Source organism: Cervus canadensis, chromosome 27 (genome assembly GCF_019320065.1).
Source record: "Cervus canadensis isolate Bull #8, Minnesota chromosome 27, ASM1932006v1, whole genome shotgun sequence".
NCBI classification, from domain to species: domain Eukaryota; kingdom Metazoa; phylum Chordata; class Mammalia; order Artiodactyla; family Cervidae; genus Cervus; species Cervus canadensis.
In genome coordinates, this window is record NC_057412.1 from 42394317 (window position 1) to 42418983 (window position 24667).

A 24667-nucleotide genomic window follows, 5' to 3' on the forward strand; every position below is an offset into this window, starting at 1 on the left:
TGAACAGTGCTACAGTGAACATTAGGGCACACGTATTCTTTTAAACCAAGTTTTTTTCTGGATATATGCCCATTCCTGGGTCATATGGTAACTCTACTTTTAGTTTTTTAAGGAACCTCCATACTGTTCTCCATCGTGAATCTACCAATTAACATTTCCACCAACAACGTAGGAGGGTTCTCTTTCCTCCACACCCTCTCCAGCATTTATTGTTTGTAGACTGTTTGATGAAGGCCATTCTGACTGGTGTGAGTTGATAGCTCATTGTAGTTTTGATTTTCATTTCTTTAATAATTAGTGATACTGAGCATCTTTTCCTGTGCCTTCTTAGCCATCTGTATGTCTTCTTTGAAGAAATGTTTGTTTAGATCTTCTGCCCATTTTTTGATTGGGTTTTTAAGGTATTGAGCCACATGAACTGTTTGTAAATTTTGAAGACTAATCCTTTTTTGGTCACATAATTTACAAATATTTTCTCCCAAACTGTGTGTTGTCTTTTAATTTTGTTTATGGCTTTCTTTGTTGTGCAAAAACTTTAGAGTTTAATTAAGTCCCATTTGTTAATTTTTGCTTTTATTTCCCCTATTGTGGGAGATAGATCAAAAAGATAATGTGATTCATGTCGAAGAGTATTCTGCCTTATTTTCCTCTAGGGATTTTATAGTATGCTAAATGTATAGTATAGTATACTTTAGGTCTTTAATCCATTTTGATTTATTTTTGTGCATGATGTTAAAGTGTCCTAATTTCATTTCATTACATTTAGCTGTTCAGTTTTCCCAGCACTGTCTACTGAACAGTCTGCCTTTCCTCCATTGTATAGTCTTGCCTCTTTTGCCATAGATTAATTGATCATAGGTGCATGGGTTTCTTCCTGGACTTTCAATCTGTTCTATTGATCTGTATTTCTGTTTTTGTGCTAGTACTATACTGTTTTGATGTCTGTAGTTTGTAGTATAGTCCAAAGTCAGGGAGCCTGGATCCTCCAGTTCCATTTTTCTTTCTCAAGATTGCTTTGGCTGTTTGGGATCTTTTGTGTCTATGTGCTGTGCTGTAGCCTGCCAGGCTCCTCTGTTCATGCGGATTCTCCAGGCAAGAATACTGGAGTAGGTTGTGATGCCCTCCCCCAGGGGGTCTTCACAACCTGGGGATCGAACCTAGGTCTCCTGCATTGCAGGCAGATTTTTTACCATCTAAGCCACCAGGGAAGCCCAAGAATACTAGAATGGGTAGCCTATCCCATCTCCAGCGGCTCTTCCCAACCCAGGAGTTGAACCACGGTCTCCTGCATTGCAGGTGGATTCTTTACCAGCTGAGCTACCAGGGAAGCCCTTTGTGTGTCTACACAAATGTTAAGATATTTTCTTTTAATTATGTGAAAAATGCCATTATTCATTAGATAGAGATTGCACTGAATCTGAAGATTGCCTTGGGTAGTATAGTAATTTTGACAATATTTATTTTTTCAATCCAAGAACATGGTGTATTTTTTCATTTGTTTGTGCCATCCTTGATTTCTTTCATTAACATCTTTATAGTTTTTGGAGTACATGTCTTTCGTCTTCTTAGGTAAGTTTAGTCCTAGGTATTTATTCTTTTTGATATGATGGTAAATGGAATTGTTTATTTAATTTCTCTTTCTGATTTTTCATTGTTAGTGTATATAAATGCAACAGAATTCTGTGTATTAATGTTATATCTTGCCACATTACCAAATTCATTGATAAGCTGCAGTAGTTTTCTGGTAGTGTCTTTAGCATTATCTATGTGTAGTATCATGTCATCTGCAAACAGTGACAGCCTGAAGTCTTCTCCAATTTGGGTTCCTTTTATTTATTTTTCTTCTCTGATTACCATGGCTAGGACTTCCAAAACTATGTTGAAGAAAAGTGGCAAGAATGGATATCTTTGCCTTGTTTATGATATTAGAAGAAATATTTTCAGCTTTTCACAGTTGAGTATGATGTTAGCTGTAGGTTTATCATGTATGACCTTTATTATGTTAGGTTATGTTCCTTCTATCCCCACTTTCTGGATAGTTTTTATCATAAATGTGTTCTAAACTTTTTCAAAAGCCTCTTCTGTATCTTTTGAGATGATCACATGGTTTTTATTCTTCAGTTTGTTAATGTGGTGTATCACACTGATTGATTTGCATTACTCAAAAATCCTTGTATCCCTGGGATAAATCCCACTTGATCATGGTGTATAACCACCATGTATAACCATTCATTTTATTGCTGGATTTGTATTGCTAGTATTTTGTTGAGTATTTTTGCATCTATGTTCATCAGTGTTAGTGGCCTGTAATTTTCTTTTTTGTAGTATCTTTATCTGGCAGAATGAGTTTGGAAGAATTCTTTCCTCTGCAGTTTTTTTTTGCAATAGTTTTAGAAGGATAGGTGTTAACTCTTTACATGTTTGATAGAATTCACCTGTGAAGCCATCTGGTTCTAAACTTTTGCTTGTAGGGGTTTTTAAATCACACTTTCAATGTCAGTACTTGTGATTGATCTGTTTCCTTTTTAAATTTTTTAAAATTAATTTTAAAATTATTTTATATTTTTGGTTGTACTGGGTCTTCACTGCTGCACACAGGCTTTTTCTAGTTGAAGAGAGTGGGGGCTACTCTTTAGTTGTGGTTCGTGGACTTTTCATTGCAGAGCATGGGCTCTAGGCGCATGGGTTTCCGTAGCTACAGCACACAAGCTCAGTAGTTGCGACTTGCTGGCTCTGTGGCACCGGCTCAGTAGTTGTAGCATATGGAATTAGTGGCTCTATGGCATGTGGAATCCTCATGGGCCAGGGATTGAACACATTTCCCCTGCAATGACAGGTGGATTCCTATCCACTGTACCACCAGGGAAGTCCAGTTGGCCTGTTTCTGGTTTGTTTTTTTTTTTTCCCCTGTTTGAGTCTTGATAGATTGTACCCTTTTAAGAATTTGACCTTTTCTCCAGGTGGTCCATTTTACTGGCATAGTTGCTTATTGTAGTCTCTTATGGTTCTTTGTATTTCTGTGGTGTCCATTGTAACTTCTCCATTTTCATTTCTAATTTTGTTGATTTGAGTTCTCCCCCTTTTTTCTTGATGAGTCTGGCTAAGGGTTTACCAATTTTGTTTAACTTTTCAAAGAATGAGTTGGTAAAAACTGAACTCTTTGCCCAGGTCTTTTCTTGGGCAAAGAGAATATTTGATTTGGTCTAGCAGCCAAAAGAGAGGATTGTGGTGAGTAGAAGGAAACAGGTCTGGGTGCCAAGCTGAGCTGGCTAGGTTGATGCAGGTAGACATTTCATTTGAACAAACAATATGCGCTTTGTATCTTAATCCATTTTTACATTTTGAATTTTGTTTTCTTTTCGCATGGTTTCTTAGTAAAAATTCTTTTGCAAAAGTCCACGTTTATTGAGTCTTTTCATAAAAGTGTGGAGTTAAGAGCATGCACTATGGACTTTGGAGACAAACTTCTAAGACTGTTAGCTTTGTGCTTACTATCTGGGTGTCTTTGAGCAAATGTCTTTACTTTCCTAATCTTTCCTGTTCATGTTGTAAAGTACATTGTGAGGATTAAGTGAGATAATTTCCATAAAGCTCATTACATACTATTTGAGTTCAGTCAGTGTTATCTGTGTGTTTATTAATGTTATCTAGGTGAAGAGGCAAGATGGCACTATGAGGGTTTTCTGTCTCCTAGCTTTAAGGGAGATATCTTTGTATTTGAGAAAGAAGAGATATATTCTGCTTTGGGCATGTTGAATTTATTAAGTCAGTGGGAAACCTGGGTTGAATTATAGCTCAGGGTCTAGAGTTCAGAGAGGGACAAAGCAGAAGATTTGAATTTGTGTGTCAAAATGCAGAGATGGTCACTCAAAGAGAATGCCCAAGAAGAGCGTTTGAGATAAAGAGGAGAAGCCATGTGTCCAGGATGTCTGTCTTTCATATTCAAGGATTATCAGAAGAAATAGACTGTGAAGGGGATCAGAGTGAGCAGCCAGAGATAAATAAAAAAGCAGGATAGAGAAAGGTTGGGAAGTCAAAGGAGGCATGTTTAACTATGGAAGGAGTTGTCAAGGAAGATAAGTCAAGTGAGCCAGGATTAGAAGTGGCCATGAAATCTGGCAATTATTATATCACTTATTTCCTTGGTCAGGGCAGGCAATGGTACAGTGGTGACAAAACCAAACTGCTGTTGGTTGAAAACTAAAAGGACATATTTACATATTAAAGGAAAAATCAGATTATAAAATCGTGTACCTAGTATGACCCATGTTTCCTTAAAACAATGAAAAGAGATTTAAGAAATTTTTACGTTGGTGATGGTCATTAAAGTATAGTAATTTCTTTGGTAACACCAATTGTTAATTGTTTTTAAAGAGTGAAAGTTCAAGCTTTCCCCTGTTTGTTTTTTTTTCTCATTTGCTTCTCATTGTATTTGTCTTTTATTCTTTTCCATTATATTTTATTACCTGATATGGAACATAGTTCCCTGTGCTATGTAGTAGGATGTTTTTTATCTGTTTTACACATAGTAACTTGCATTACCAGTCCCGAACTCCTAATTTATATCTTCTCCCTACCTACTTTCCCCTTTGGTAGCCATGCCTTTGTATTCTATATCTATGAATTTGTTTCCATTTTTTTTTTAATTGGAGGATAATTGCTTTACAATGTTGTATTGGTTTCACCATATAACAATGTGAACCAGTCATTATATATATATATATGTTTATATATATATATATGTTTATATATATATATATAAGTTTAAGTTTATGTTTAAGACTCAAGAGGAAGGGATTATAAATATATAAACTTAAAATCCCTTCCTCCTGAGTCTCCCTCCCATCCCACCTCTCTGGGTCACTACAGAATTCTAGACTGGGCTCCCTGTGTTATATAGCAGCTTCCCGTTAGTTATCTGTTTTACACATGATAGCGTATATACGTCAATGCTACTTTCTTAATTTGCCCTACCCTCTTTTCCCCCTGCTGTGTCCACAAGTTCATTCTCTGTGTCTACATCTCCATTCCTTCCCTGCAAACAGGTTCATCAGTACTATTTCTTCAGATTCCATGTACATGTGTTACTGTGTGATATTTTTCTGTTTTGTAAATAAGTTCATTTGTATAATATTTTAGATTCCGCATATAAGTTATATCATATGGTATTTGTCTTTCTCCATCTGACTTACTTCATTGAGTATGATAATCTCTAGGTTCATCAATGTTGCTGTATTATTTCACTCTTTTTTATGGCTAAATGGTATTCCATTGTGTGTGTATATGCATACATGTGTATGGTGTGTGTATGTGTATCATCTTTATCTATTTGTCTGTTGATGAATATTTGGGTTGTTTCCATATCTTGGCTATTGTACATTTTGATGCTGTGAACATTTGGGTGCATACATCTTTATGAAATAGAGTTTTCATCTTTTCTGGATATATGCTCAGGAGTGGAATTACTGGATCATATGGTAATTCTATTTTTAGCTTTTTAAGTAACTTCCATGCTACTTTCCATAGTAGCTGTGCCAATTTACATTCTCACCAAAAGTGGAAGAGGGTTATTTTTTGCTATACCCTCTCCAGCATTTGTTATCTGTAGACTTAAAAAAAAAATTTATTTATTTTAATTGGAGGCTAATTACTTTATAATATTGAATGGTTTTTGCCATACATTGACATGAATCAGACATGGGTGTACATGTGTTCCCCATCCTGAACCTCCTTCCCACCTCCCTCCCCATCCCATCCTTCAGGGTCATCCCAGTGCACCAGCCCTGACCACCCTGTCTCATGCATTGAACCTGGACTGGCAATCTCTTTCAGATATGATAATATACATGTTATAATGCTATTCTCTCAAATCTTCCCACCCGTGCCTTCTCCCACAGAGTCCAAAAGACTGTTCTATACATCTGTGTCTCTTTTGCTGTCTCACATATAGGGTCATTGTTACCATCTTTCTAAATTCCATATATATACATTCAATTCAGTTCAGTTCAGTTCAGTTGTCACTCAGACGTGTCCGACTCTTTGTGACCCCATGAATCACAGCACGCCAGGCCTCCCTGTCCATCACCAACTCCTGAAGTCTACTAAAACCCATGTCCATCGAGTTGGTGATGTCATCCAGCCATCTCATCCTCTGTTGTCCCCTTCTCCTCCTGCCTCCAATCCCTCCCAGCATCAGGGTCTTTTCCAATGAGTCAGCTCTTTGTATGAAGTGGCCAAAGTGTTGGAGTTTCAGCATCAGTCCTTCCAATGAATACCCAGGACTGATCTCCTTTAGGATGGAGTGGTTGGATCTCCTTGCATTCCAAGGGACTCTTAAGAGTCTTCTCCAACACCACAGTTCAAAAGCATCCATTTTTCAGCACTCAGCTTTCTTCACAGTCCAACTCTCACATCCATACATGACCACTGGAAAAACCATAGCCTTGACTAGATGGACCTTTGTTGGCAGAGTAATGTCTCTGCTCTCTAATATACTATCTAGTATACTGTATTGGTGTTTTTCTTTTTGACTTTCTTCACTCTGTATAATAGGCTCCAGTTTCATCCACCTCATTAGAACTGATTCAAATGCATTCTTTTTTTTTTTTTTTAAATGCATTCTTTTTAATAGCTGAGTAATACTCCATTGTGTATATGTACCACAGCTTTCTTATCCATTTGTCTGCCGATGGACATCTACGTTGCTTCCATGTCCTAGCTATTGCAAACAGTGCTGCGATGAACATTGGGGTACACGTGTCTCTTTCAATTCTGGTTTCCTTGGTGTGTATGCCCAGCAGAGGGATTACTGGTCGTATGGCAGTTCTATTTCCAGTTTTTTAAGAAATCTCCACACTGTTCTCCATAGCGGCTGTACTAGTTTGCATTCCCACCAACAGTGTAAGAGGGTTCCCTTTTCTCCGCACCCTCTCCAGTATTTATTGTTTGTAAACTTTTTGATACCAGCTGTTCTGACTGGTGTGAGATGGTACCTCATTGTGGTTTTGATTTGCATTTTTCTGATAATGAGTGATGTTGAGCATCTTTTCATGTGTTTGTTAGCCATCTGTATGTCTTCTTTGGAGAAATTTCTGTTTAGTTCTTTGGCCCATTTTTTGATTGGGTCATTTGTTTTTCTGGAATTGAGCTGCAGGTGCTTCTTGTATATTTTTGAGATTAATTCTTTGTCAGTTGCTTCATTTGCTGTTATTTTCTCCCATTCTGAAGGCTGTCTTTTCACCTTGCTTATAGTTTCCTTCATGTGCAAAAGCTTTTAAGTTTAATTAGGTCCCATTTATTTATTTTTGCTTTTATTTCCATTACTCTAGGAGGTGGGTCATGGAGGATCCTGCTGTGATTTATGTCAGAGAGTGTTTTGCCTATGTTCTCCTCTAGGAGTTTTATAGTTTCTGGTCTCACATTTAAATCTTTAATCTGTTTTGAGTTTATTTTTGTGTATGGTATTAGAAAGTGTTCTAGTTTCATTCTTTTATAAGTGGTTGACCAGTATTCCCAGCACCACTTGTTAAAGAGGTTGTCTTTTCTCCATTGTATATTCTTGCCTCCTTTGTCAAAGATAAGGTGTCCATAGGTGCATGGATTTATCGCTGGACTTTCTATTTTGTTCCAATGAGCTATATTTCTGTCTTTGTGCCAGTACCACACTGTCTTGATGACTGTGGCTTTGTAATATAGTCTGAAGTCAGGCAGGTTGATTCCTCCAGTTCCTTTCTTCTTTCTCAAGATTGCTTTGGCTATTTGAGGTTTTTTATATTTCCATACAAATTGTGAAAGTATTTGTTCTAGTTCTGTGAAAAATACTGTTGGTAGCTTGATAGGGATTGCATTGAATCTATAGATTGCTTTGGATAGTATACTCATTTTCACTGTATTGATATTTCCGATCCATAAACATGGTATATTTCTCCATCCATTTGTGTAATCTTTGATTTCTTTCCTCAGTGTTTTATAGTTTTCTATATATGGGTCTTTTGTTCCATTAGGTAGATTTATTCCTAAGTATTTTATTTTTTTCATTGCAATGGTGAATGGAATTGTTTCCTTAATTTCTCTTTCTGTTTTCTCATTGTTAGTGTATAGGAATGCAAGGGATTTCTGCATGTTAATTTTATATCCTGCAACTTGACTATATTCATTGATTAGCTCTAGTAATTTTCTGGAAGAGTCTTTAGGGTTTTCTCTGCAGAGGATCATGTTATCTGCAAACAGTGAGAATTATACTTCTTCTTTTCCAATCTGGATTCCTTTTATTTCTATTTCTTCTCTGATTGCTGTGGCTAAAACTTCCAAAACTGTGTTGAATAGTAGTGGTGAGAGTGGGCACCCTGTCTCTTGTTCCTGGCTTTAGGGGAAATGCTTTCAGTTTTTTACCATTGAGGATAATGTTTGCTGTGGGTTTATCATACATGGCTTTTATTATGGTGAGGTATGTTGACTTAAAGCTTAACATTCAGAAAACTAAGATCATGGTATCTGGTCCCATCACTTCATGGGAAATAGATGGGGAAACAGTGGAAACAGTGTCAGAGTTTATGTTTTGGGGCTCCAAAAATCACTGCAGATGCTGGCTGCAGCCATGAAATTAAAAGACGCTTACTCCTTGGAAGGAAAGTGATGACCAACCTAGATAGCATATTAAAAAGCAGAGACATTACTTTGCCAACAAAGGTTCGTCTATTCAAGGCTATGGTTTTTCCAGTGGTCATGTATGGATGTGAGAGTTGGACTATAGAGAAAGCTGAGTGCCAAAAAATTGATGCTTTTAAACTATGGTGTTGGAGAAGACTCTTGAGAGTCCCTTGGAATGCAAGGAGATCCAACCAGTCCATCCTAAAGGAGATCAGTCCTGGGTGTTCATTGGAAGAACTGATGCTGAAACGGAAACTCCAGTACTTGGCCACCTCATGTGAAAATTGACTCATTGGAAAAGACCCTGATGCTGGGAGGGATTGGGGGCAGGAGGAGAAGGGGATGACAGAGGATGAGATGGTTGGATGGCATCACCAAATCGATGGACATGGGTTTGAGTAAACTCCAGGAGTTGGTGATGGGCAGATAGGCCTGGCATGCTACAATTCATGGGGTTGCAAAGATTCAGATATGACTGAGTGACTGAACTGAACTGAACTGATGTTCCTTCTCTCCTTGCTATTCTTTGGAACTCTGCATTCAAATGGGCATATCTTTCCTTTTCTCTTTTGCTTTGCGCTTCTCTTCTTTTCATAGCTATTTGTAAGGCCTCCTCAGACAGCTATTTTGCTTTTTTGCATTTCTTTTTCTTGTGGATGGTCTTGATCTGTGTCTCCTGTACAGTGTCATGAACCTTCATCCGTAGTTCATCAGGCATTCTCTCTATCACATCTAGTCCCTTAAATCTATTTCTTGCTTCCACTGTATAGTCATAAGGGATTTGATTTAGGTCATACCTGAATGGTCTAGTGGTTTTCCCCACTTTCTTCAATTGAAGTCTGAATTTGGCAAAAAGGAGTTCATGGTCTGAGCCACAGTCAGCTCCTGGTCTTGTTTTTGCTGACTGTATAGAGCTTCTCCAACTTTGGCTGCAAAGAATATGATGTGAAGAGCTGACTCATTTGAAAAGACCCTGATGTTGGGAAAGATGGAAGGCAGGAGGAAAAGGGGACAACAGATCATGAGATGGTCAGATGGCATCACCGACTTAATGGACGTGAGTTTGGGTTAACTCCGGGAGTTGGTGATGGACAGGGAGGCCTGGCGTGCTGCAGTTCATGGGGTTGCGAAGAGTCGGACATGACTGAGTGACTGAATGAAACTGAAGTGATGTTCCTTCTCTTCCTGCTTTCTGGAGGGTTTTTTTTTTTTTTAAATCATAAATGAATGTTAAATTTTGTCAAGGGCTTTCTCTGCATCTACTGAGATAATCATATTTTTTTATCTTTCCATTTGTTAATGTGGTGTATCACATTGATTGATTTGTGAATATTGAAGAATCCTTGCATTACTGGGATAAAGCCCACTTGGTCATGATGTATGATCTTTTTAATATGTTGCTGGATTCTGTTTGCTAGAATTTGGTTAAGGATTTTTGCATCTATGTTCATCAGTGATATTGGCATCTATGTTCATCAGTGATATTGGCCTGTAGTTTTCTTTTTTTGTGTCATCTTTGTCTGGTTTTGGTATTAGGGTGATGGTGGCCTCATAGAATGAATTTGGAAGTTTACCTTCCTCTGCAATTTTCTGGAAGAATTTGAGTAGGATAGGTGTTAACTCTTCTCTAAATTTTTGGTAGAATTCAGTTGTGAAGCTGTCTGGTCCTGAGCTTTTGTTTGCTGAAAGATTTCTGATTACAGTTTTGATTTCTGTGCTTGTGATGGGTCTGTTAAGATTTTCTGTTTCTTCCTGGTTCAGTTTTGGAAAGTTATAATTTTCTAAGAATTTTTCCATTTCTTCCCAGTTGTCCATTTTATTGGCATATAGTTGCTGATAGTAGTCTCTTATGATCCTTTGTATTTCTTTGCTGTCTGTTGTGATTTCTCCATTTTCATTTCTAATTTTGTTGATTTGATTCTTCTCTCTTTTTTTTCTTGATGAGTCTGGTTAACTGTTTGTTTATTTTATTTATCTTCTCAAAGAACCAGCTTTTAGCTTTGCTGATTTTTGCTATGGTCTCCTTTGTTTCTTTTTCATTTATTTCTGCCGTAATTTTTATGATTTCTTTCCTTCTACTAATGCTGGGGTTCTTCATTTCTTCCTTTTCTAGTTGTTTTAGGTGTAGAGTTAGGTTATTTATTTGATTTTTCTCTTATTTATTGAGGTAAGCTTATATTGCTATGAACCTTCCTCTTAGTACTGCTTTTACTGAGTCCCATTGGTTTTGTGTTGTTGCGTTTTCATTTTCATTCATTCATATGAATATTTTGATTTCTTCTGTGATTTGTTGGTTATTCAGAAGCATGTTGTTTAGCCTCCATATGTTGGTATTTTTAATAGTTTTTTTTATTTCCTGTAGTGGACATCTAATCTTACTGCATTGTGATCAGAAAAGATGCTTGGAATGATTTCAATTTTTTTGAATTTACCAAGGCTAGATTTATGGTCCAGGATGTGATCTATCCTGGAGAAGGTTCCGTGTGCACTTGAGAAAAAGGTGAAATTCATTGTTTTGGGGTGAAATGTCCTATAGATATCAATTAGGTCTAATTGATCCATTGAATCATTAAGTTTGTGTTTCTTTGCTAATTTTCTGTTTAGTTGATCTATCCATAGGTGTGAGTGGGGTATTAAAGTCTCCCACTATTATTGTGTTACTGTTAATTTCTCTTTCCATACTCGTTAGCGTTTGCTGTACATATTGCGGTGCTCCTATGTTGGGTGCATATATATTTATAATTGTTATATCTTCTTCTTGGATTGATCGTTTGATCGTTATGTACTGTCCTTCTTTGTCTCTTTTCACAGCCTTTATTTGAAAGTCTATTTTATCTGATATGAGTATTGCAACTCCTGCTTTCTTTTGGTCTCCGTTTGTATGAAATATTTTTTTCCAGCCCTTCGCTTTCAGTCTGTATGTGTCCCTTGTTTTGAGGTGGGTCTCTTGTAGACAGCATATATAGGGGTCTTGTTTTTGTATCCATTCAGCCAGTCTTTGTCTTTTGGTTGGGGCATTCAACCCATTTACATGTAAGGTAATTATTGTGATAAGTATGATCCCGTTGCCATTTACTTTATTGTTTTGGGTTCACGTTTATACACACTTTCTGTGTTTCCTGTCTAGAGAAGATCCTTTAGCATTTGTTGAAGAGCTGGTTTGGTGGTGCTGAATTCTCTCAGCTTTTGCTTGTCTGTAAAGCTTTTGATTTCTCCTTCATGTTTGAATGAGATCCTTGTTGGGTGCAGTAATCTGGGTTGTAGCTTTTTCTCTTTCATTACTTTAAGTATGTCCTGCCATTCCCTTCTGGCCTGAAGAGTTTCTATTGAAAGATCAGCTGTTTTCCTTATGGGAATCCCCTTGTGTGTTATTTGTTGTTTTTCCCTTGCTGCTTTCAATATTTGTTCATTGTGTTTGATCTTTGTTAATTTGACTAATATGTGTCTTGGGGTGTTTCGCCTTGGGTGTATCCTGTTTGGGACTCTCTGGGTTTCTTGGACTTGGGTGGCTATTTCCTTCCCCATTTGGGGGAAGTTTTCAACTATTATCTACTCAAGTACTTTCTCATGGCCTCTCTTTTTGTCTTCTTCTGGGACTCCTATGATTTGAATGTTGGGGCATTTGACATTGTCCCAGAGGTCTCTGAGGTTGTCCTCAATTCTTTTAATTCTTTTTTTTCTTTTTTACTCTCTTCTTCATTTATTTCCACTATTATATCTTCCACCTCACTTATCCTATCTTCTGCCTCAGTTATTCTACTGTTGGTTCCCTCCAGAGTGTTTTTTATCTCAGTTATTGCATTATTCATTATTGATTGACTCTTTTTTATTTCTTCTAGGTCCTTGTTAAGCATTTCTTGCATCTTCTCAATCCTTGTCTCCAGACTATTTATCTATAACTCCATTTTGTTTTCAAGATTTTGGATCATTTTTACTATCGTTATTCTGAATTCTTTTTCAGGTAGACTTCCTATCTCCTCCTTTTTTATTTGGTTTGGTGGACTTTCATCATGTTCCTTTACCTACTGAATATTTCTCTGCCTTTTCATCTTGTTTAGATTGCTGTGTTTGGGGTGGCTTTTCCGTATGCTGGAAGTCTGTGGTTCCTCTTTATTGTGGAGGTTCCTCCCTGTGGGTGGGATTGGATGAGTGGCTTCTCAAGGTTTCCTGGTTAGGGAAGCTTGTGTTGGTGTTCTGGTGGGTGGAGCTGGATCTCTTCTCTCTGGAGTGCAATGACGAGTCCAGTAGTGGGTTTTGAGGTGTCTATGAGTTTGGTGTGACTTTGAGTAGCCTGTATATTAATGCTCAAGGCTATGATCCTGCGTTTCTGGAGAATTAGCATGGTATTTCTTGCCCTGGAACTTGTTGGCTTTTGGATGGAGCTTGGTTTCAGTGTAGGTATGGAGGCTTTTGGATGAGCTCTTGTCAATTAATGTTCCCTGGAGTCAGGAATTTTCTGGTGCTCTCAGGTTTTGGATTTAAGCCTCCTGCCTCTGGTTTTCAGTCTTATTCTGACGGTAGCCTCAAGACTTCTCCATCCATACAGAACCGATGATAAAACATCTAGCTTAATGGAGAAAAGATTCTCCACAGTGAGGGGCACCCAGAGAGGTTCGCAGAGTTACATGGAGAAGAGAAGAGGGAGGTGGGAAAGAGAGGTGACCAGGAGGAGAAGAGGGGGAAACAAAAGGGGAGAGAGCAATCTATCCAATAATCAAATCCCTATGTGCTCTCCACAGCCTGGAACACCCAGAGGGGTTCACGGAGTTACATAGAGAAGAGAAGGGGAAGGAGACAGAGGTGACCAGGAGGAGAAGAGGGCGAGTCAAAAGGAGGGAGCTAGATCTAGCCACTAATCAGTTCCCAGAGTGATCTCCACAGCCCAGAATACCCAAAGAGATTCACAGAGTTGGGTAGAGAATAGAAGGGGGATAGACGAGATAGAGGCAACCTGGGGGAGAAAAAGGAGAGTCAAAAGGGGGAGAGAGAAATCAAGCCAGTAATCACACTCCTAAGTAAAAATGGGTACTGAAGACTGGATTCTTAAAGGTACAAAATTGATAACAATACTAAAAATCAAAAATTAAAAATCTAAAGTAGAGGTTACACTCTCAAAAATACAATATTAAAAAAACAAAGCAAAATCACAAAAATTATAAAAAATATATATGAGAATTGAGCATTCTTTGGCATTGCCTTTCTTTGGGTTCTGCAGCCACCCTGGTCTCCGCACCGGAAACCCAGTGCCTCCCACAAACCGTGCGCCCAAGCTGGACCTGCCCTGCCCCCCGCATAGCCGCCACCCCGCAGCCCCCCAGCCCACACTTGGGCTCTTGGTCATGGGGTGCCCGGGCGGGTGGGTGGCTGGAGCAGGAGCCCAGCGGGACTCAGAGTTCAAGCTTCAGTAGTGGTGGCACACTGGAGAAGGCAGTGGCACCCCACTCCAGTACTCTTTCCTGGAAAATCCCATGGATGGAGAAGCCTGGTAGGCTGTGGTTCATGGGGTTGCTAAGAGCCGGACATGACTGAGCAACTTCACTTTCACTTTTCACTTTCATGCATTGAAGCAGGAAATGGCAACACACTCCAGTGTTCTTGCCTGGAGAATCCCAGGGATGGGGGAGCCTGGTGTGCTGCCGTCTATGGGGTCACACAGAGTTGGACACGACTGAAGTGACTTAGCAGCTTAGCAGCAGCTTTTTTAGGATTGGAATGAAAACTGACCTTTTCCAGTCCTGTGGCCATTGTTGAGTTTTCCAAATTTGCTGACATATTGAGTGAAGCACTTTCACAGCATCATCTTTTAGGATTTGAAATAGCTCAACTGGAATCCCATCAGCTCCACTAGCTTTGTTCATAGCGCTGCTTCCTAAGGCCCACTTGACTTCACATTCCAGGATGTCTGGCTCTAGGTATCATGATTATCTGGATCGTGAAGATTTTTTTTTTTACAGTTCTTCTGTGTATTCTTGCCACCTCTTCTTAATATCTTCTGCTTCTGTTAGGTCCCTACCATTTCTGTCCTTTATTGAGCCCATCTTTGAATGAAATGTTCCCTTGGTATTTCTAATTTTCTTGAAGAGATCTCTAGTCTTTCCCATTCTATTATTTTCCTCTATTTCTTTGCATTGATCACTGAGGAAGGCTTTCTTATGTCTCCTTGCTATTCTTTGGAACTCTGCCATCAAATGGGTATATCTTTCCTTTTCTCCTTTGCTTTTCGCTTCTCTTCTTTTCACAGCTATTTGTAAGGCCTCTTCAGAGAGCCATTTTGCTTTTTTGCATGTGTTTTTCTTGGGGATGGCCTTAATTCCTGTCTCCTGTACAATGTCATGAACCTCATCCACAGTTCATCAGGCACTCTGTCTATCAGATCTAGTCCCTTAAATGTATTTCTCACTTTCATTGTATAGTCATAAGGGATTTGATTTAGGTCATACCTGAATTGTCTACTGGTTTTCCCCACTTTCTTCAATTGAAGTCTGAATTTGGCAATAGGAGTTCATGATCTGAGCCACAGTCAGCTCCCAGTCTTGTATTTGCTGACTGTATAGAGCTTCTCCAACTTTGGCTGCAAAGAATATAATCAATCTGATTTTAGTGTCGACCATCTGGTGATGTCCGTGTGTAGAGTCTTCTCTTGTGTTGTTGGAATAGGGTGTATGCTATGACCAGTGCGTTCTCTTTGCCCTGCTTCATTCTGTACTCCAAGGCCAATTTTGCCTGTTACCCAGGTGTCTCTTGACTTCCTACTTTTGCATTCCAGTCCCCTATAATGAAAAGGACATCTTTTTTGGGTGTTAGTTCTAGAAGATCTTGTAGATCTTAACAGAACTGTTCAATTTCAGCTTCTTCAGCATTACTGGTCAGGGCATAGACTTGGATTGCCGTGATATTGAATGGTTTGCCTTGGAATTGAACAGAGATCATTCTGTCATTTTTGAGATTGCATCCAAGTACTGCAAGTTCAGTTCAGTTCAGTTGCTCAGTTGTGTCTGACTCTTTGCGACCCCGTGAATCGCAGCACGCCAGGCCTCCCTGTCCATCACCAACTACTGGAGTCTACTCAAACCCATGTCCATCAAGTCGGTGATGCCATCCAGCCATCTCATCCTCTGTCGTCCCCTTCTCCTCCTGCCTCCAATCCTTCCTAGCATCAGGGTCTTTTCCAATGAGTCAACTCTTCTCATGAGGTGGCCAAAGTATTGGAGTTTCAGCTTCAACATCAGTCCTTCCAATGAACACCCAGGACTGATCTCCTTTAGGATGGACTGGTTGGATCTTCTTGCAGTTCAAGGGACTCTCAAGAATCTTCTCCAACACCACAGTTCTGCACTCATCTCATACACTAGTAAAGTAATGCTCAAAATTCTCCAAGCCAGGCTTCAGCAATACGTGAACCATGAACTTCCAGATGTTCAAGCTGGTTTTAGAAACAGCAGAGGAACCAGAGATCAAATTGCCAACATCCACTGGATCACTGAAAAAGCAACAGAGTTTCAGAAAAACATTTATTTATGCTTTAGTGACTATGCCAAAGCCTTTGACTGTGTGGATCACAATAATCTGTGGCAAATTCTGAAGGAGATGGGAATACCAGACCACCTGAGCTACCTCTTGAGAAACCTATATGTAGGTCAGGAAGCAACAGTTAGAACTGAACATGGAACAACAGACTGGTTCCAAATAGGAAAAGGAGTACGTCAAGGCTGTATATTGTCACCCTGCTTATTTAACTTATATGCAGAGTACATCATGAGAAATGCTGGGCTGGATGAAGCACAAGCTGGAATCAAGATTGCTGGTAGAGACACCAATAACTTCAGATATGCAGATGACACCACCCTTATGGCAGAAAGTGAAGAAGAACAAAACAGCCTCTTGATGAAAGTGAAAGAGGAGAGTGAAAAAGTTGGCTTAAAGTCAACATTCAGAAAACTAAGATCATAGCATCTGGTCCTGTCACTTCATGGCAAATAGAAGGGGAAACAGTGGAAACAGTAGCTGACTTTATTTTTTTTTTTTGTGGCTTCAAAATCACTGCAGATGGTGACTGCAGCCATGAAATTAAAAGACATTTACTCCTTGGAAGGAAAGTTATGACCAACCTAGACAGCATATTAAAAAGCAGATATTACTTGGTCAACAAAGGTCCATCTAGTCAAGGCTATGGTTTTTCCAGTAGTCATGTATGGATGTGAGGGTTTGACTATAAAGAAAGCTGAGCACTGAAGATTTGATGCTTTGAACTGTGGTGTTGGAGAAGACTCTTGAGAGTCCCTTGGACGCAAGGAGATCCAACCAGTGCATCCTAAAGGATATCAGTCCTGGGTGTTCATTGGAAGGACTAATGTTGAAGCTGAAACTCCAATACTTTGGCCACCTGATGCGAAGTACTGACTCATTTGAGAAGACCTGGATGCTGGGAAAAATTGAGGGCTGGAGGAGAAGGGGATGACAGAGGATGAGATGGTCGGATGGCGTCACTGACACAATGGACATGGGTTTGGGTAAACTCTTGCAGTTGGTGATGGACAGGGAGACTTGGTGTGCTGCAGTTCATGGGGTTGCAAAGAGTCAGACACGACTGAGGCACTGAACTGAACTGATATGAAATTTGTTTTAAAAATTGCATCTTTTTTTGGCAGGGTAGTAGTAGGTTATAAAAATGAAAATTAAAGAAATAATATAGGATAAAAATTTAAAAAATTAAACATTTAAAAAATGATGATAGCAAAATATATCTAGGAATTTCTCTGGAGCTCTTGCGGGCAGTGTGGGGTCAGTTCAGTTTCAGGAAGTTTCTTTTCCAGCTTATACTTCCTCTCAAGGTCTATAGGCCCCTTCCCCAGTAGTCAGTGCTAACTACAGGGCTTTAATCTGTTGCACCTGTCACTTCCAAAGCGGTTCCCTGTGTTTATTTTGGCTTCATCTGTTTGCAGGTCTCTTCAGTGTCTAATTTCTGCCCTGACACAAGGGGGCTGTGGCGGTCACTTATTTAGGCTCACTTGTTCAGTTGTGCTGCAGGGAGGGAGGAGCTCTGCAAACAATCATCACTGGCGTGTGTGGGGAGCGCTTGCAGTGTCTGGGCCACACTGGGTTTGCCCCCGCTCACGGCATGTGTGCTTTCCCGGTCTACACTGCTCAAGCTCCAGGTTGCTCTGCTGGGAACTGTCTAAAGCCGGCCCTGGGTTGCGTGCACTTCCCAGGTCTAAGCTGCTCAGGTTCAGTTTCTCAGGTACTCCACAAAGGCACAGACTCGGTTGGGCCTGCGTTTTGTGCCCTTCCCAGGTCCGAGCAGCTCATGCGACCAGGTGCTTGGTGAGCGCAGTCTACCCAGGTGGGCGATGCATCTTATCACCTCCCCGGTCCCAGCTGCTCGGTTCCCCGGGTGCACAGCAGGAGCACCATCTCAGGTGTGCTGTCTGTCTCCTCTGGGGAGCTGATCTCCGGCTGCGACTCTCCTGGCAGACGTCAATCGCCCAGGATCCCAGGAAGACTTGGTTAGCAACTGGGAGCCTGCTTGCAGTTTGGTGGAGGATGCCGTCTCTGGGGCCGAGATTGCCCCTCTCCTTCTGGCTCTGGCTGTCACCTGCCTGCCTCTCTGCCTCCGGCGGGGAATGGGCTGGTCCACAGCCGGCTGGCTCTCCTGTAGTATTCGCTCAGTCCTTAGTTCTGTGAGCGGGCCGGCAGTGCCTTAGGTTAGAGCTTTTCCCAGAAAAGTTTTCTCTCTCTCTCTTTTTTTCTGTGTCTCTGGCTATCCCACAGTTTGGGTTGCTATCTCACGTTAGCTCCCTCAGATTGTCCTCAGGGCATTCAGGCCCAGTCCTTAGCCTAAGCAACGCAGCCTGCTTGCTGGTGGTGGACGTGAGCGTCTGGGCTACTTTTCCGCTGGGAGTTGCGGTTAGGCATGTAATCTGTGGGTTTTATTTATTTATTTTTCCACCCTGTTATGTTGCCCTCTGAGATTCCAAAACTCCCCACAGACCCACCGGTGAGACGGTTTCCTGGTGTTTGGAAACTTCTCTTTCACGACTCCCTCCCCGGGATGGGTCTCCATCCCTAACTCTTTTGTCTCTCCTTTTATCTTTTATATTTTGTCCTACCTCCTTTCGAAGACAATGGGCTGCCTTTCTGGGTGCCTGGTGTCCTCCACCAGTGTTCAGAAGTTGTTCTGTGTAATTTGCTCAGCGTTCAAATGATCTTCCAATGAATTTGTGGGGGGAGAAAGCAGTCTCCCTGTCCTAGTCCTCTGCCATCTTAGGGCTGCTCCCTATCTGTAGACTTTCTAATGATGGGTATTCTGACCAGTGTGATGTGATACTTCATTGTAATTTTACTGTGAAACTTTCTAATGATTAGCAAGGTCTAATATCTTTTCATATGATATGGGCTATTTGTATTTGACTATTATTTTTAATTCTGCACTGCTTCTGCCAGCTTCTTACTTTCAGACCTTGCTCTCAGATTCCAATCTGCATTAAACTCCAGGGCTGAACTCTCTTTCCTGTGGCTGATTGTCGGTGCTCTCCAAAGACCAAGCAATAATTACACAGCCCTGGCTCTTCCTGCTACAGTTTGTTTTGTAACAGTATTCCACCTCTACCCATCCAGCTTGAACCCTGGGGCGCAAATCCCGTCAGAAGTGTGCGCTCTTGCCAGCTGCTTGGGGGGCTGGGACAAGGGTGCTGTATTTAGGAGTTATGTGATGGAGACATAGATGTTTCTAAGGAAGCTTAACTGATTAGCCCAGTGAAGCCTTAACAAAATTGGAGCCTGCTACGGTTACTGTAGGAAATACGTGCTCACAAAATCACTTCCTACTTTTCCATGCTGAGTCATGTCCTGCTTCTTTCATATTCTCAAGTCATAATAACTATCGTCAGTGACACAAAAACATTTTCCTAATTAGAGAGTTCTACACTCTTGAAGACAAGTTTTATGTTTTAGTTCAATTCTAAGAGAAGAAGCAAGCCGTTAAGTTTTGGGGACTAAATCTTTCCATTCCCCGCAAGCCTTTACAGCACCCCCACTGGTCTGTGAGAATTAGGGCAAATTCCAAACCTTTCTTTGCCTTAGTTTGCTCATTTGTGAAAGACAATTATGATGCCAAACTTACCATTTGTTGTGAGAAATTCCTGTGATAATGGTACAGAGGGTTTACATAGCTGATTTCTTTTTTGTAAGCTTTCTTCAACTTAACTTCATTTTACTTCCAGAGAGTATCTTATCTTTTTCTTAATTGAGAGGGAAATATCTAAAAAAAATATAGTCAATCAGTTGAATTGTAATTTCCATCTCAAAATGTTCCTTTATGTCCAGTCTTTCTCTGCCCCTCTGTAATTTTGAGGTCACTCTGCTACCTTCTTTTAGAACTTGATCCTGGAAGTGTGATGTTTTTGAAATACTAACCAGTGCTGTTGTTTTTCCCTCGGATACTTTCTTTTCTATCTTTCTTTCTTCCTTGCCTCCTTAAAAATAACAAGCCCATACTCACTGTCTCAAGAGTGGGAGAAAGGTCTGAGCCTTCTCTTTTCCTCTTAAGCATTGAAGGAAGAAAGAGACCTAGATCGAGGTGGCTTGAATAGTAAGGAATGTAACTTCTCACTGTTTACCTCCCTCACCACTAAGGATTGCTTGGGTTGTCAGAATACAGATGGATAAGGAAGGGCAGGAAAGCTGGGGAGTTTCTAAGGAAAGTCATGCATCCTGCTCTGGGTCAAGTCCAGGACTTTGGCAATAGCTCCAGAAAACTTGTGTGACCCGAGAGCAGAAAGGGCCTATAACTCATTTCCCTTTAGCGCTCTGGGTAGGTAGTGAGACAATAGAGAAAAATGGCTCTGTGGTATAATTCTAGCCAGGTGGGACACCTCATAGAGTGTCTCATGCTTTTGTGAATTGTGGTGAGGGTAGTTGCCAATGATGTCTTTGCTTTAAAGAATGGTGCAGAAGGGACAGTGCAGGCAGAAATCAAAGGTTATGTTTCCAGGTTCCCAGATGGACTAGCCACCACAGACAAGATGTGATCATGGATGGGTCAGCAGGCACCGGTGTGGGGAGATGACTTAGAGGTTGGAATGCAAGTGCTCTTTCAATTCTCCATCCCTACTGCAAACACACAAGACACATAGGCACACAGACACACACGTGTCAGCCTTGCCCGTGTACATCAACCATGTACATATACATGCATACCTTAGCACTAGGTAAGATTCCAGAATTTAGATGAAAACAAACTCAGGGGAAATTAGATTACATTTCTACTACTGAAGAATCAGAGAGATTGGATTCTGGAAAAAATAAATTCTGTTTCTTACACATCAGGCTTTGTAGACTAAGATATATATCTGCCACAATTTATTAACTATCCTTTCTTTCTATTTATTTCTCTTTTACCTTTTTTTTACTGAGATATAATTGACATCATCACCACAATAACCATCTGTCACCATACATAGTTACAAAATATAGAAATTTTTTAATTTATTTTTTGTTTCTTAAAAATTGAGGTATAGTTGATTTACAGTATTATGTTAGTTTTAGGTATACAGCTTAGCAATTCAAAATGTTTATAGATTATACTCCTTTTTTAGTTTTCAGAAAATATTGACAATTTACTCTTGTAGTTCATTTACTTTATACATACTAGTTCATACCTCTTAATCGTGTACCCCTATCTTGTCCCTGCCCACTGCCTTCTCTCCATTAGTAACCACTAGTTTGTTCTTTATATCAGTAAGTCTGTTTCTTCCTTTATTTCTTTCTTCCTTTCGTTCTCTCTTCCTCCCTTCCTTCTGTTCTCTCCTTTCCTCCCTCCTTGCTTCCTTCCCTCCCTCCCTCGTTCCTTTCCCTATCTCCCTCCCTCCTTTCTTCCCCTTTATCATTTTGCATTATCCATCTCTGTCACTTTCCACATCTTCTTTCCTCTTGGTTTATGTACATACTCAGGACTTTTCTAACACTGATGCCAAAAAATTGTAAAACTCAGGACCTCTACCTTATTAATACTGTCTGTTTGGAGCCCACCAGACTTCAGATAACCTCATTATTCTGTTAGCTCCTGTTTGTGTCAATTGGTATAGAAAATACTAGACGCCCAGATCCCATTTCATCTACCACTTAAGTTCTCATACAGTTTGGTAAATTTCCAATATTGTACTATCTCCAGTTCCTCCCCACCTCCTGAACTTCTATTGGACCTTTTGGAACTCATGAGACATCATAGTGAAAATTTTAAAGCATCAGCTGTTTGCATTCTTGTGTCCTTACGTTTTCAAGTCCATGTTCCAGTCGTCCCCTCCCATGCCCTGTATTACAGAGGGCAGAGCTCCTCAAAACTCCCCTGTTAGCTGGCTGCCAGCTAGATTCTGCCAATAGAAAGCATTGATGGGACATCAAAGGGCGACAGGAAAGGAGAGGCCAGGGCACCCTTCTTATTCTCCCCCTTTCAGTCTCCAGCAGGGACTACAGCTTCTCTTTGGCTCTTATTCCTCTTGGATGACTTTCCTCTGTGGCCCCAGTTCCCACGAATCCCAGTTCCTGCCAGGTGATCCAGTTCCTGGGCTCTGGTACCATCACCTCCCCCTCTGGGATCCCCAGTCAAATCAGTGATGGGCATACTCTTGCCAATCTCTGAGTTGCTTTACTGTACCTTTAGCTGTTCCAAGGGCTTTTATAACCAGGTCTTTGTGGACAGGGGTGTGGTGGTGGGGGGAAGGAGAGGGTGAGACAAACTGAGAGAGAAGAATTGGAACATATATATTACCATATGTAAAATTAGATAGCCAGTGGAAATTTGCTGTATTATGCAAAGAATTCAAATCTAGTGCTCTGTGACACCTAGAGGGTTGGGGTAGAGTAGGAGGTGGGAGGTGGGAGAAGGAGGGGACATACATAAATATATGGCTGACTAAAGCACAATCTGGAATCAAGAATGCAGGGAGAAATATCAATAAACTCAGATATGCAGATGACACCACCCTTATGGCAGAAAGAGAAGAAGAACTAAAGATACTCTTGATGAAAGTGCAAGAGGAGGATGAAAAAGTTGACTTAAAGCTCAACATTCAGAAAACTAAGATCATGGAATCTGGTCCCATCACTCCATGGAAAATAGATGGGGAAACAGTGGAAACAGTGAGAGACTTTATTTTTTTGGTCTCCAAAATCACCGCAGATGGTGATTGCAGCCATGAAATTAAAAGACACTTACTCCTTGGAAGGAAAGTTATGACCAACCTAGATAGATTATTAAAAAGCAGGGACATTACATTGCCAACAAAGGTCGAGCTAGTCAAAACTATGGTTTTTCCAGTAGTCATGTATGGATGTGAGAGTTGGACTATGAAGAAAGCTGAGCACCGAAAAATTGATGCTTTTGAACTGTGGTGTTGGAGAAGACTCTTGAGAGTCCCTTGGACTGCATCCTACCAGTGCATCCTAAAGGAGATCAGTCCTGGGTGTTCATTGGAAGGATTGATGTTGAAGCTGAAACTCCAATACTTGGGTCACCTGAAGCGAAGAGCTGACTCATTGGAAAAGACCCTGATGCTGGGAAAGATTGAAGGCGGGAGGAGAAGGGGACGACAGAGGATGAGATGGCTGGATGGCATCACCGACTCAATGGACATGAGTTTGAATAAACTCTGGGAGCTGGTGATGGACAGGGAGGCCTGGCATGCTGTAGTCCATGGGGTTGCAAAGAGTTGGACTCGATTGAGTGACTGAACTGAACTGAACTAATTCATGTTGATATATGACAGAAACTAACACAATATTGTAAAGCAATTATCCTCCAATTAAAAAAAATTCAAATAAAAAATAATGTTAGCTATAAAGAAAAAGAAAAAACATTAAAAAGAGCTACCTTGTGTGGGCTTTCTTCTGACCCAGTCCCTAAAATACACTTTTTTTTCACCTTCCTGCTCTGACTGAAACCAAGATCTGCCTCTGAGGATCCTGTTTCCTCAGCAGTACTTCCGATTTGGGACAGCTTTTGTATCCTGTTGAATCTACATGTGAGTCAAGTATCTGCTTGTTTCTTACTGCCATTTTCATACTGTTCTTCTTCCATTCTCTGTAAGCCATTTCAACTTTGAATCTCATTTGAATCTCAATCTCATTTAGACTATGTCATCTACTCTCCTTCCTCTTATCCTCCTTGGGTCATTCATTTATGGATGATATTAGCTACTGGCTCTTTGTTATTCTCTTCACTATGATTCCTGCCTTAATTCTTGGATATATGAACACTCATGTAAATGACCTCTCCAACATTCTGCCTTTTCCACTTCTGAAACTTTTCTCTGCTGATAATATCTCCTTCTACTCTACCTTAACTATCCATTTTCTTGGTGATATTCTGGGTCTTATTATTTTCAATAACTACATCTCCCTCAAAGTCTTAGTTCAAATATATCCCAGCCTCTGATCACTCCCTTTAGTGACCTGTATTTCCAGGTCACACTCTCTAGTACTCAAATTTCATCAGTCCCTCCATCCCAGCATGGTTTTCAGTTTATTGATTCTTCTGCCTTTTCAGTGCTTGTTACTCTCCATGCCTTTATTTCTCACTTTATCTAGATCTAATTCCATGTCAATTATTACTTACTCCCATGTATACACTTCAAATACCTCAAAGTGCCCTCTTGCTTTATTGTACTCGCTTGTCAAAACTCCATACCTGGTTAAAACCAGTTTTCTGTCTGCTCCACACCTGAATCTGAGCAGGTGCATACATCTGGGCAGAAATATAGCTCCGTGCTTTTTTCCCCTAAGATTGCTTTAGCAATTTGGGGTCTTTTGTGGTTCCATATATGTTTTAGCAATTTGTGAAAAAGGTCATGGATGTTTTGACAGGAGTTGCATTAAATCTGTGGCCAAAACCTTCAACTACTGTATTTACCACTTCACTTGTATGTACAAGCTGTCCATGAAGGCTGACACTGAGACCAAGTTAGCCTGAATGGAGAGGCACCACTATGCCAGAGGCTTGGGTTGCTAACTCCAAATCTGGACA

General features: G+C 40.3%; 1 protein-coding gene across 1 annotated transcript in view; it reads left to right on the plus strand.

Moving 5' to 3' along the window:
* The window catches only part of ZPLD1 (zona pellucida like domain containing 1), a 421436-nt gene that overhangs the window by 84695 nt on the left and 312074 nt on the right, over nt 1-24667 (plus strand). The gene's annotated exons all lie outside the window — the stretch shown is intronic.